At 44.0% G+C, this 13,254-nt stretch overlaps 1 protein-coding gene across 6 annotated transcripts in view; it reads left to right on the forward strand.

Annotated features, from left to right (window-relative positions):
- Positions 1-13,254, forward strand: part of KAZN (kazrin, periplakin interacting protein) — a 333,751-nt gene that overhangs the window by 19,435 nt on the left and 301,062 nt on the right. The window contains exon 1 of one of the 6 annotated variants that reach the window (XM_075839525.1): positions 6,088-6,136. The exons of the other annotated variants lie outside the window; for them this stretch is intronic. The gene's annotated coding sequence lies outside the window, so the exon portion shown is untranslated. Of the gene's footprint in view, positions 1-6,087; positions 6,137-13,254 lie in introns of those variants that run through there. 6 annotated transcript variants of the gene reach the window in all.

Genomic DNA, 13,254 nt, shown 5'->3' on the forward strand with positions numbered 1-13,254 from the left:
TTAATTTATTTTTATGTTAATTACATTATAGATCTACATCGCTTGTAAAATGTAGAAATGCTTTTGTACTCGCGTTACATTAAAAAAATTGTGAAAAAAAAATTACACCTCATTGATTGTTAGGGAAAGAAAACATGGCGAGGGGGAAGGAGATGTCGGGAAATAAGTTGGGGGGGGGGGCGCCAATCTGAATCTTTGCCCCGGGTGCAGGAGAACCTAGCTACGCCTCTGGGGAAATCTATGGGGGCATTATTCTGCGTGGGGCACGATGGGGGCATGATACTGTGTGGGGGGGCACTATAGAAGATTTATACCGTGTGGGGGGGTTTTATGGGACCGTTACACTGGGGAGGCACTATAGGGCATTCTACTGTATGGGGGGGCAGCTGTGGAGTAATTATACTGTGTGGGGGATTCCATGGGGGCATTACACTGTGGGGAGGCACTATGGGAGCATGATACTGTGTGCGCTGAACTAGGCGTGTATGGGCGGGGTTAGAGGCGTGGGTAAACAGGGGAAAAAATGTGCTGCAGTTCCTGATGCGCACCACATCAGTTGTCCCTCTTTGCAATACTTGAAAGTTGGGAGGTATGTATAAGGCCCTGACACTGCTTGGTATTAGGACCTTGTAGGAGCCGTGGCCGGTAGTGAGAGCTGGAGGGGACCCAAAGGGGAGAAGCAAAGTTGTGCTGTGAGGTAGAAATACATTTATTTTATTTCATGTCCGATGAGGGGAGAAATGGATGGCGCACGGCCCTGGTCGAGCGGCCAGCAAGAAGATGCATGCGCCTCCTAATAAATCGGTTTCGTCTTACTCCAGGGGAGCAGAAAGCGAAGACTGGCGTATGAAACGCCCAGCTTAGTAAATATGTTCCTATACATATATACTTATGTAATAATTACAATGTACAGCAGGTGGCAGCAGAGTGCCAAGAATTGTACATGATCCTGTATAGCCTTTCCTATAGTGGACGTGTAGAACTGTCACATGCTGGGAATTCTGCGTAATGTCCCTGCCAGACTCGCAACACGCAGATGTTTAATCTCTCCCTATATTATTACAAAGTACACACACCATGCATGGACTGACGGAGATAAGACAGATATTATCAGCCTCAAAACTTGAAAGTAAACAGGAAATTAAATATTTTGTAATCTTATCGGCGTCCGCCGCTATCAAATTTTAGCACGTTCCCTTATATCATTGCGAGGGGTTGCTTACATTCCCTTAATTGCTCAGAGACTTATTATATGTGACTTTTCTTCTGTGAACCGAATCCTCCTGTTACTGAAGATAAGCTCGCCCACCGTGTCTTGTAAAACAATTTGGCGTTTTACCTTTAGTATATATGATAGTTTGTCTATGTATTATTTTTTTAGATGGAGACTTGCGATGTGTATCCGGAGGGGGCATATTGTTAGGCTTTGTGCACACAACAGAATATTCTGGCGGCTTCCGCGCCAAAGTCCGTGTCAGAATCTTTTTAAATCTCACCTCCGGTTGTGGTCAATGTGAACCACGACACAGATTTTTCTGACACCGATTTAAAAATCCCTTTTTGACGTGGATTCCACCCAGAAACCGTGTCGGGTAGCCACACGTGGATTAGCCCTTTTGAAAGTGGCTAATCCGAGCCTAATGAAACTGCAAATCCACAGCAAAAATTCCAGAGTCCCCATCATATTTTTCTTGTGGATTTTCTGGCAGATCCGCAACTGATTTTCGATTATAAGTCCCCATTCACGTTTTTTGTCTACGTTTAACGTATACGCTTGAAAAAGCTAGGCTGTGACAAATCCCTAAGACCCAATTCACACAGTTTTTTTTTTACGCTGATTGTGATGCGTAAACCGCGTTGGAATCAGCGGCAAAAAATATCCGAAAACGCCTCCCATTGATTTCAATGGGAGGCGGAGGCATTTTTTAAGCGGCGGTTTATAGCCGCTAGCGGTAAAAAAAAGTGCCATGCTCTTGCTTGCCACAGTTCCGCCTCTGACCTCTTATTTAAATCAATGGGAGACAGAGGAAGCGTTTTTTGGCCGCTCAGTGGCCGCTGGCGAAAAATGCAACGAAAATCGCAGATTTTTTGCGGGATAGCTTGCTACGCTATTTACTTATATACATTAATAAAAAAATTATACCAATGTATACAAGCCCGAAGGAGTTCAAATTTACAGTCTTTTGACTTCTGTCGGGCTTATGGAGTCCCATGGACACGTTTAGTTCATACAAGCGGAGCTTTCCAAACATATACGCTAAATGTAAGGCAAAAAATGGGTCCTAGGGATATGATTTAATTTCACAATATTTTAAGCAATTCAGTTTAGGTTTGGTTAGGGCTGTATGTGTTAGACTTTATCAGTGCCAGGCGGTGTTATTGAGTTTATGGGACTGTCTGCTTTAGACCCTTTTTCCATATGATCTGACCTTCGGCAAAAGATACAAATATAAAAAGCAGCCCCAGCACTGAGGGAACACTTGAAGTCCATAGACACTGCAGTGAGAATTTACTAAGAAGTTCCTATTGGCGTAACAGTTGAGGGCCCAAGGCTGGATCATTGGTGGAGGCCGCTTGGCGGAGGCGTTGCTTGTCAGTTAGCGGCTCTCCCCCATGAAATGACTGACAACAGAGAACATCAGGTTGTATTCGTAGCACATAAAGGTTTCTTAGGGCTTATTCAGACGAACGTTCAATAGGTCCTTGTGACGACCGTTAAAACAATGGCCGTCACACAGACGCATGTATTTCAATGGGGCCGTTCACACGACCATTGTTTAAACGGACCGTGTGAAAGGTCAGTTGAAAAATTGAACATGTCGAATTTGGTTCTGTTTTCTCGGATCCCTTCATAAACTCAAGTCTATGGGGATCCATGAAACGGGACCTGCACGGGGGCAACGCGGACGTGAAAAACTTCTGTTCTTCACGTCCGAGTTTCCCCACGTTCGTCTGAATAAACCGTTAGACTGTGGGATTAGGTTCAGGTTTTACCATGTGGACAGTCATGCGGATGGTCCATTAATGGAGTTTTACAGTGTTACATTTTATTAAACCTGAATCTCACAATATTCTCCCTTTGCATAGACCTTCCCTTTTGTTTTTTGCTGTACAAATATGAGAAAACAATTTGAAGAATATTTCCATTAAGACACTCATCTCAACAGATGTTCAAGGGGTTTCAAAGGATTTGCAGCTCACAAATTGGTACATGACTGAGCAATTATGCTGCAGAAACCCTTTATATCTTTCATTTCCGCTCCTTATATTCCATGCCCTATGTTTACAGAGGTTGCTGTTTTGATCTGATAAATTGTGGTAAAAAATTATATAAAAGGATACGTAAAGTCCCGTAGTGCTGGGTTATTTTCTTTTTTTGCATTTTTGAATGTATTTATTTATTACACTTTATTGGATTACTATTGAATTTATTTCTGCTTTATTCGTTTTTTTGCATCTGCCTGCACGCCGTGTTTTGCGGCGTTTTTCGCCCACGGTCATTGAGCGCCACGGGCAAAAATGCAGCGAAAAACGCTTTTTCTGCCTCCCATTGATGTCAATGGGATTTCGGAGACGTAAACGCCTGGAGATAGGGCATGTCGCTTCTTTTTCCCGCGAAACGTTTTTTCCACTCGCGGGAAAAAAACGCCTCCGCCTCCCATGGAAATCAATACGAGACATTTTTGGCCGTTTTTTTGGCGCAGTTTCCGCGTCAAAAACGGCGCCAAAATAGCCCTTCGTGTGTACAGAGACCATGTTAGATCATGAAAGTAGAAAACGAAAAATGATTGAAACACATCAATAGAAAAAAGCATCTCTACAGCTAGGGCACGTTCAGACGTGGCGGAAATGTTCTGCTGCAGATTTTGCCACAAATTCGCAACGACACTAAAGCAAAATTAACATATTTGAGCCACCTTGTACGGCACTGTGCCTTTAAACTGTGAAAAGACTGCGGTAACGAATCCTGCGGCTCCCTAAATCTGCTGATCGGCGGGGGTGTCGGACCCCGGCCGATCTCATATGGATAGGCCATTAATAAAAAATGCCCAGACAATTCTGAACATTATGGGCATGTGTCTTTTTTCAACCCAAGGTGACTAGTAATGTAGAGCAAAAAATTATTGTGTGAACACACCCTCAGGCAACTTGCACATCGTATTCGAGACATCCACTTTTTGATTAGTCGGAGGTTCAGATCTTCGCATTATACAGAGGGGAAACATTTACTTAGTGAATGTTTCCTCTATCCCTTGTGCTGAGATTTTTTTGGATCAAAAAGCAGATCTCCCGAATGTGATGTGCAAGTTGCCTGAGGGTGTGTTAAGAAGTTTTTGCATTATATTAAAGGGCCGGATTATTGGGAAGGCACATGAGCGCGTGCCATGGGGTCTCTACCAACCACCCACCCTGCTCAAGACGGTTCTTCCAATTCGGTTGTTAAAAACCCACCCAGATAGGTTTGGGAAATAACAACTCTCAGCATCCCCTTAGCTTTGTCTAGGTCATACTTGGAGCTGTAGTTATACACAATCCAAACTGCACGTAGTTTATAACAGGGTCACCCTATTATTGATCAGTGAGGGGGGGGCAATACATTTTGGAGAGAATACCTCTGTAATGCGCTGTCCAATGGAATGATTTGCCTACAATTTTCTTCATACGGAATCTGATAGAAATTACCTCTATTGGAAATATGGAGCTACAGTCTGACCCCATAGATGTCTATGGGTGGGGTAGTAGGCTGCAGGTTGTACGGAATCGTAATATGCTCATGTGTATGAGGTCTTAGGGTAAGGGCTTATTTAGACAAACGTTGAAATCATCTATCTGACGGCCATCGGCCATTTTTTTTTTTACCGCCGTCACACGGATGCTTGTATTTCAATGGGGCTATTCACACAACTGTTGCTTTAATGGACCATGTGAACGGCCCGGATTCTTCAATAGACCCAAGTCTGTGAAAGATCCGAGAAAACGGGTCACGCACGGATGCAAATCGGCCATGAAAAACTGCTGTTTTTCACGGCCGATTTGAAACACATTCGTCTGAATAAGGGCTAAGAAATAAGAATGGCGCAAGGTTAATGACATCCTGGATTAAAATATATCTAATAATCACGAGCTATAATTATGACAGATATAAGTATTTTAGAACTTTATTTTTAGTATTGTAGTGTAAATTTTTTTCACTATCCCCCGCTTTTGAGGCTCTTTTTGGCATTGTCCAAATTGCGGTTGATCCGCGCGTACAGACTGCATTAAGTACGGCTATTAGTTGTCCAGCAATGCTCCATGTTCATATACTCTGGAGGGTTTAAACACATTTCACTTTCCGGTTTGTGTGAAAAAATGAAACGTATCTGCGATTCTAGCTCAATTTCAGTGCTTTGGTCTCTAAGGAATTAACTGCAACCAACACCATTCAATTCTACCTACAGTTATCAAGTTTTTTGCCAGCTAAAATATGTTTCCAGCAAACTAAGAATATGGTGTTAACAATCAGATTTGATTTTGCCATGTTATATATATATATATATGGCAGCGCTGGAGCTTTGGGGGGGTGCAGAGGTCACAGTTACACTTGGGCCCTGGTGCCTGAGCGGGCCCAAAAGCTCCTTTTTCCACATAAGAAGACACTAGGATTATATATGGCACATAGAAGGTGGGAGGGGGGGGGGGTGAACCCTGTTACAGAATTAGATTGAGTCAAGATAAGGAATAACAATAGGGTCATACAGTGCCCCATATAACACTACACTATTCCGTATCTTTTCCCCTTTGACTTACCTTTCCTAACTCTTGGCCTGTGTTGGCTCATCTGCATTGTGTCTAGATACACAGGCGCCAGAGGAATAGACAGATGATATTTGCCCGTACTTTGTTGTAGTCTCCTGCTGCCCACACATCCCATAGAGCTGTCCACAACACTCTAAGCCAATCAGATTCTCCCCACTTCTCCACCTCCCCTCTCGCAGCATGCATTCACAGAAACATAGAAAGAGGGAAGCTGCAGCTGCATCCCCCCTCCTCCCTGTTTACTATATACTTAATTATTGCTGCCAATTTTTTTTATTCCAAAGGGGGGCAGAGCAGTTTTCTGAATATATTGCAGGAAGCGACAGGCTTCTGGAAGGTGAGGAAGATTACATTTTTACTTAATAATATATCTTACAAAGTTAAAAAAAAGTATAATGTATATGTTAAAAATGTCTGTCTTCTTTTGAGAGAAATGTGCGTTATTATTGCTCAGACTTTGGGTAACATTTAGTCTAAAGTCTAAAATATGATATGAAAGAAAAGGAAAATTCACTTAAAGGACAATAAACTTGTTAAACTCCTTGTGTTAAAATGTCAGACTTTTTATATTCTTACCAAATTGTAAACATGATGTCGGCGCTGAGGTCTGAAGATTTCTTGGCTACTTAAAGCATAACATAAAAAATTGTTGTTTGTTTCTAAAAAGATGGGAAGCTTCTTCATACGGCCGGCTTTACTTCTGTCATCCTTTATTATTTCTTTAATATTACAGTCGTGTACTTGTCTTTCAGATGGAGTCACATTTATATAAAGTGCTGTTTTGCCATCAGTCATCTGTCTGAGGAAATAGCAGAAATTGTATTGGCTGTTCACCATATCTAAAGACATACAGATGTAGCCGTCTTTATCTTGACTTTTAACGCATTAAATACACAGTGTCAAGAATCTTTAACTTGACTTTTTCAATGACTTTTCATTGGATTTTGTTGTGTGATCTCACGCTGCAGCAAGTTATCAGAGTCCAGATAAACTTGGCTACATCTGTACAGATATACGAGTGCTGTAGTGTTCTGCACAAGCACCAGTGGCGTGCCTACCATAGAGGGAGACCACGCCACCACTATGGTGCCTCTGGTGAGAGGGGACTGGCCCTCAACTGCTTTCCTTCACTGTCATTAATAATACATTTATTTTTACATACAGCCACCCCTAGGGGGAGCTCAATGCATACAGGTTTATACAGCTTCCAGTGAGTTATGTAAAGTTGTAATTTTTTTTATAGCACATTTTTTTTTTTTTTTAATCTTATTTGATGGGGGGACAAATAATGAATTTTGCTATGGGCTTTATGATATCTGAGTATGCCCCTGGCAAGCACCTATAGATGTGGGTGCTCGAGGAGGAGGCATTGAACAAATAGGTCACATGGGTATGTCACATAATCACAATGGCTAACCTAGCGTGAATGATCAGTCTAAGAATTTCTATTGTTTACATACAGCACAGCTATTTTTGGTTCTGGAAAATAACACAAAATGTAAACAATTGCAACAATAATTTAGTTGAGTAACTTTGGGTAGTTTTATGTTTGAGCTAAATTTATGAGTAATATGTCAACCCCTTCTCTAAACGAGAACCCGCTGGCAATCAGCTGATCACCTCCGGTCTGGCAGCTGAGCTTGCCGGGGAAAGCCGAACACTTTTCTCCTGCAGTGGCCACTACAGGAGAAATTTGGTATTACATGGTGCCCATTCAAATTAATAGGTGAACATGTAATATATTATATGGCGCTGTGTCCTCCAAAGTGGGAAACAATGTTTGCAATGTCTGCTCTGGCTAAAGAAAGGAGGGTGCTGAGCAGAGAACCCCCTATGATGTCCATTTGCCCTAATAGAGCATATGGACTGGAGTTGTCCTAATGGGACAACCCTATTAAGAAATAATTACTAGGGATTTTTGATGAGACCAAATCAAAATCCCGTCAAAATGCTTTTCCCCCCAAGACAAATGAAAACTACTTTTTGTAATCTTCTATCACAGCCTCTGGCTACCATATTGCTTCTAGAGGTCTTACTGGCCTTCCACAACAAGATGCAGGAGGGCTGCCTTATTACTTGGTTCCTATCCATAGCTCTGACAGACAAGAGCTACTCTGAGGAGATGGAGATACATAACTGTACAGCAAGAAATATACATCAGGGGAAAGGAAGCAAATTTGAAGATCACATAGAATAAGGGAGACCTTCCGTTGTCACTCAAGGCATGCAAGAACTGTTTTTAGGCAACAGCATAGCTAATTTCAAGCTGATATCTAAGGCCTAGTTCACACTGAGTTATTTGGTGCGGATTTTGACGCGGAAACTGCACCCGAGAACGGCAGATAACTCCTCCCATTGATTTCAATGAGAGGTGTAAGCGTTTTTTCCCCGCGAGCGGAAAAAAATGTTCGCGGAAAAAAGAAGCGTCATGGCCTTCAGGTGTTTCCACCTCTGACCTTCCAAATCAATGGGAGGCAGAGAGAGTTTTTTGCCCATGGCACTCAATAGCCACAGTCGAAAAACGCAGCAAAAAACACAGCAAAGAAAGTGCAGGCAGGTCAAACTCTGCCGCATAGTTTGAGGCAGATTTTTCGGGTTTTCATTGGAGCTTCCCCTTTAGGTGACATTGAGTTTACAAAGAAGTGTTCATGATTTCTATGATTGTATCCATCTTGTTGCTGGTTGGCCTCATAATTCGCTTTTTTAACAAATGGGATCTTCTCATAACAGGTCAAAAACCATCATACATAAAAAACATAGGACAAAAAGATAGGGACACAGGGGCGGACATACCGCATGTGCAGCCGGTGCAGCTGCACAAGGGCCCCGCGTGGGAAGGGGGCCCGTTCCTCTGCTGGCCGACTCAGTTCTCAGCTGCGCGATGCTGAGGACTGAGACAGAGGCCCGTGGACCACTGGCGTAGCTATAGGGGTCGCAGCGGTCGCAATTGCGACCGGGCCCCGAAGCCAGGGGGGCCCACGGCCCCCCGCACCACATCAATAAAAAGTTACTATAGTAACTCGGGCCGCGGGCCCCTGTTACTATAGTAACATACTTTACTTACCTTCCTGGTTCCGGATCGCAGCGGAGGTCCTGACGTCAGGCGCTGTGCGCAGCGCATGACGTCACAGCGCTATGTCGCCGTGCACAGCATCGAGACTACAGAACTCCCGCCGCGGCCGAAGAGGAAGGTAAGATAGCCCTGACTGGCGGGGTCCGACTCCTGGGACCCGCCAATCAGCTGTTTTGAAGGGGCCGCAGCACTCGTACGAGAGCTGCTCCCCTTCATTCCTGTCACTTCATTCCGGTCACACTGTGAATCGGTTTCGGCGATTCACAGTGTGGGCGAGTAGTGAAATGAAGGGGAAGCAGCTCTCGTACGAGTGCTGCGGCCCCTTCAAAACAGCTGATTTGCGGGTCCCGGGCGACACATCAGCTATTGATGGCCTATCCTGAGGATAGGCCATCAATGTTTAGGGACTGCACAACCCCTAAGCCTACGATGTAGCAGGCTTAGGGGGCCCATGAGACAGGATCACAGATTGTGTGATGCTGTCTGCTGGGCCCTGTATCTAAGCCAATCACATGGTAGGCTTAGATACATGGCCCATGCGTGATCCTGTCTGCTGGGCCCTGTATCTAAGCCTACCACACTGTAGGTTTAGATACAGGGCCCCAGCACACAGTAATCTTATACTGTATAAGATTACTGTCTGCTGGACCCTGTATCTAAGCCTACCTTGTGGTAGGCTTAGATACAGGGTCCCACAGACAGTATCACACATGGGCCCTGTATCTAAGCCTTAGGGTATGTGCACAGACACTAATTACGTCCGTAAGTGACGGATGTATTTCGGCCGCAAGTACCGGACCGAACACACTGCAGGGAGCCGGGCTCCTAGCATCATAGTTATGTACGACGCTAGGAGTCCCTGCCTCGCTGTGGGACAACTGTCCTGTACTGTAATCATGTTTTCAGTACCGGACAGTTGTCCGGCAGCGAGGCAGGGACTCCTAGCGTCGTACATAACTATGATGCTAGGAGCCCGGCTCCCTGCAGTGTGTTCGGTCCGGTACTTGCGGCCGAAATACGTCCGTCAATTCCGGACGTAATTAGTGTGTGTGCACATACCCTAACACACGTGTTACTAATCATTTTTTGTGTGTTTTCTTACAGGTTCGGTCGTTGGACTACGGCGGATTCCAGGACTACTTCGATGACAGCTTTTTTTTTTATTAATAAAATGGTTAATGAGGGTTGTGTTTTTTTTTTTTATTTCAATAAAATATTTTTTCTATGTCTTTGTGGTTTTTTTTAAACTATATTACTACCGCCTTAGTAATGGCCGCCGGCTGATTGACAGCATCCATTGCTAAGGCAGGGCTTAGTGTTAGCCGGTGCAGAGGCTAACACTAACCCCCTTTATTACCCCGGTACCCACCGCCACCAGGGGTGCTGGGAAGAGCCGGGTACGATCCAGTACCTGACCATCTGTAGTGATGGTCGGCCACTGGGGTGGCCGCAGGCTGGTATTATCAGGAGGGGAAAGGCCAGATACAGTGGCCCTTCCTACCCTGGTGATGCTAGGCTGCTGCTGCTTTATTGTATCTGGCTGGTTATGAAAATGGGGGGGACGCCACGTCATTTAAAAAATAATTGGAAAGAACGATGTCGGGTCCCCCCCAATTTTCATAACCAGCCAGATACAACACAGCAGCAGCAGGCAGCATTACAAGGGTGGGAAGGGCCACTGTTTTTGGCCTTCCCCAGCCTAATACTACCAGCCTGCGGCCACCCCGGTACCTGCCCGTCACTACAGCTGGTCGGGTACTGGTTTGTACCCGGCTCTTCCCAGTACCCCTGGTGGCGGTGGGTACCGGGGTAATAATGGGGGTTAGTGTAGACTCTGCACCGGCTAACATTAAGCCTCGCCTTAGTAATGGAGGTTGTCAATCAGCCAGCGGCCATTACTAAGGCGGTGATAATAAAGTTTAAAAAGATACAAGCACATAGAAATTTTTTTTATTGAAATAAAAACACAACCCTCATTAACCATTTTATTGAGAATAAAAAAAACGCCGTCATTGAAGTCCTCGTATCCGAAGTCCAACAACCGAACCTGTAAAAAAAACACAAACACACAAAAATAATCAGTAACACATAAAGAAGCAAAATTATTATTCTTACCTTTCCTGGGTCCAGCGCTGGAGCCGCAATGTCAGCGAGCTGGGCCCTGTATCTAATCCTATGATGTGTGATACAGTCTGCTGAGCTGTGTATCTAATCCAATCATGTATGATACTGTGCTGGGCCCTATATCTAATCCGATCATGTGTGATACTGTCTGCTGAGCCACTGTATCTAATCCTATCATGTGTGATACTGTCTGCTGAGCCACTGTATCTAATCCTATAATGTGTGGTACTGTCTGCTGAGCCACTGTATCTAATCCTATCATGTGTGATACTGTCTGCTGAGCCACTGTATCTAATCCTATCATGTGTGGTACTGTCTGCTGAGCCACTGTATCTAATCCTATCATGTGTGGTACTGTCTGCTGAGCCACTGTATCTAATCCTATCATGTGTGATACTGTCTGCTGGGCCACTGTATCTAATCCTATCATGTGTGATACTGTCTGCTGAGCTGTGTATCTAATCCTATCATGTGTGATACTGCCTTCTGAGCCACTGTATCTAATCCTATCATGTGTGATACTGTCTGCTCAGCCACTGTATCTAATCCTATCCATAGTTTATAGGGTCGTAGTGCTATAGATATGCTATGCTGTCTCCTATACACACACTTTTTTTTGGGGCGGACACATATGTATTGGGGCTATTTCCCGGACATTTTAAGCCCTGAGGGTATGTTCACACGGCAGCGTCTGTTACGGCTGAAATTACTGTGCTGTTTTCAGGAGAAAACAGCACCGTAATTTCAGCCGTAATGGCATGTGCAGGCGTCTTTTGCTGCGTCCACTACGGAAGTAATTGAAGCTGGTTTTCCATGGAGTCCATGGAAAACGGCTCCATTTACATCTGAAGAAGTGACAGGCAGTTTTTTACGCGCCGCCTTTCGACAGCGGCGCGTAAAAAAAAATGACCATCGGCACAGAACATCGTAAGACCCATTCAAATGAATGGGCAGATGTTTTCCGACGCTTTTGAGCCGCATTTTCGGATGTAATTCAATGCTAAAACGCCCAAATTACGTCCGTAAATAGTGTGTGTGTGAACCCAGCCTTAGTGACGCCCCGGCTGCTAGTGCTGCATTGTTGGGTCACTTAGGAGACCCAGCGATGCAGCTGAAAGCGGACCATCGGCCATGAGAAGTTTGCGGGGTGGGGGGGGGGGGGGCCCTGGCACATTATCTGCACAGGGGCCTTTTGCAGTCTGTGTCCGCCACTGTAGGGACATGATACTCAAGGTCATTATCCAGGAAGGACTGTCTTCATTTCCAGCAGCCTCGTGCTTGTTTTGTTTCTGTTTCTCACGGAAAGTCTTTACGACCTGAACGACTCCTTAGATTATGGGGTAGGAACCAGCGGTGACTGCAGGACACTGTGTACACTTTTTTTGGAGTAAAGAATTTCTTAACATACACTTTTATTAACTGTGAAAAATGAGACCTTGTGCCATTCGGAGCTAAAAATGTCCAAGTCCTGGGAACACGCTCTATAAAATATGTTTTCCAACCACTTCCTGACATGTGTTTTGTCTCCTGAGTTTTACAAACGAACCATATGGAGTATCCAGCCTATTCCACAGGAAATTCTAATGATGGGAAAGAATTCCTTTTGTTTTAAATAATTTCATTTTCACTTTAAATATACATTAAAGTCAAAAGAGAAAATCCTGTATATAAACATTGTACGTATGTGTCCGCGGGAGCTGGAAATAATTGTTGGGTCTTCTGCGAGGCTCTAACGCTGTTTCATTACGAGGAGGAAAAATTGGGAAACTTGTAAACAGGATAAAAAAGATTTAACCCCTTCCCGTCGTAAACCACTTTCAGATTTTCATTTTCGTCTTTTCCTCCCCACCTTTCAAAAGCCATAACTTTTTCATTTTTTCGTCGATATAGTCCTATGAGGGCTTGATTTTTGCGGGACGAGTTGTAGTTTTTCGTAGAGCCATTTATTGTGCCATGTAATGTACTAGGAATGGGAATATAAATTATTTGTGGGGTAGAAAATGAAAAAAACTGCGATTCCTCCATTGTTTTTTACGCTTAGTTTTTACAGAATTCACTGCGCAATTAAAACAGCATAGTAACTTTATTCTGCGGGTCAATACGATTACAGGGGGTAACAAATATATATAGTTTTTGATATATTTTACTATTTTTACAAGGAAAAAAACTAAATTTCTGAGAGCCATAACTTTTTTATTTTTCCGTTGATTAAAGAGGCTCTGTCACCAGATTTTGCAACCCCTATCTGCTATTGCAGC

Source organism: Rhinoderma darwinii, chromosome 10 (genome assembly GCF_050947455.1).
Source record: "Rhinoderma darwinii isolate aRhiDar2 chromosome 10, aRhiDar2.hap1, whole genome shotgun sequence".
Classification (NCBI taxonomy): Eukaryota; Metazoa; Chordata; class Amphibia; order Anura; family Rhinodermatidae; genus Rhinoderma; species Rhinoderma darwinii.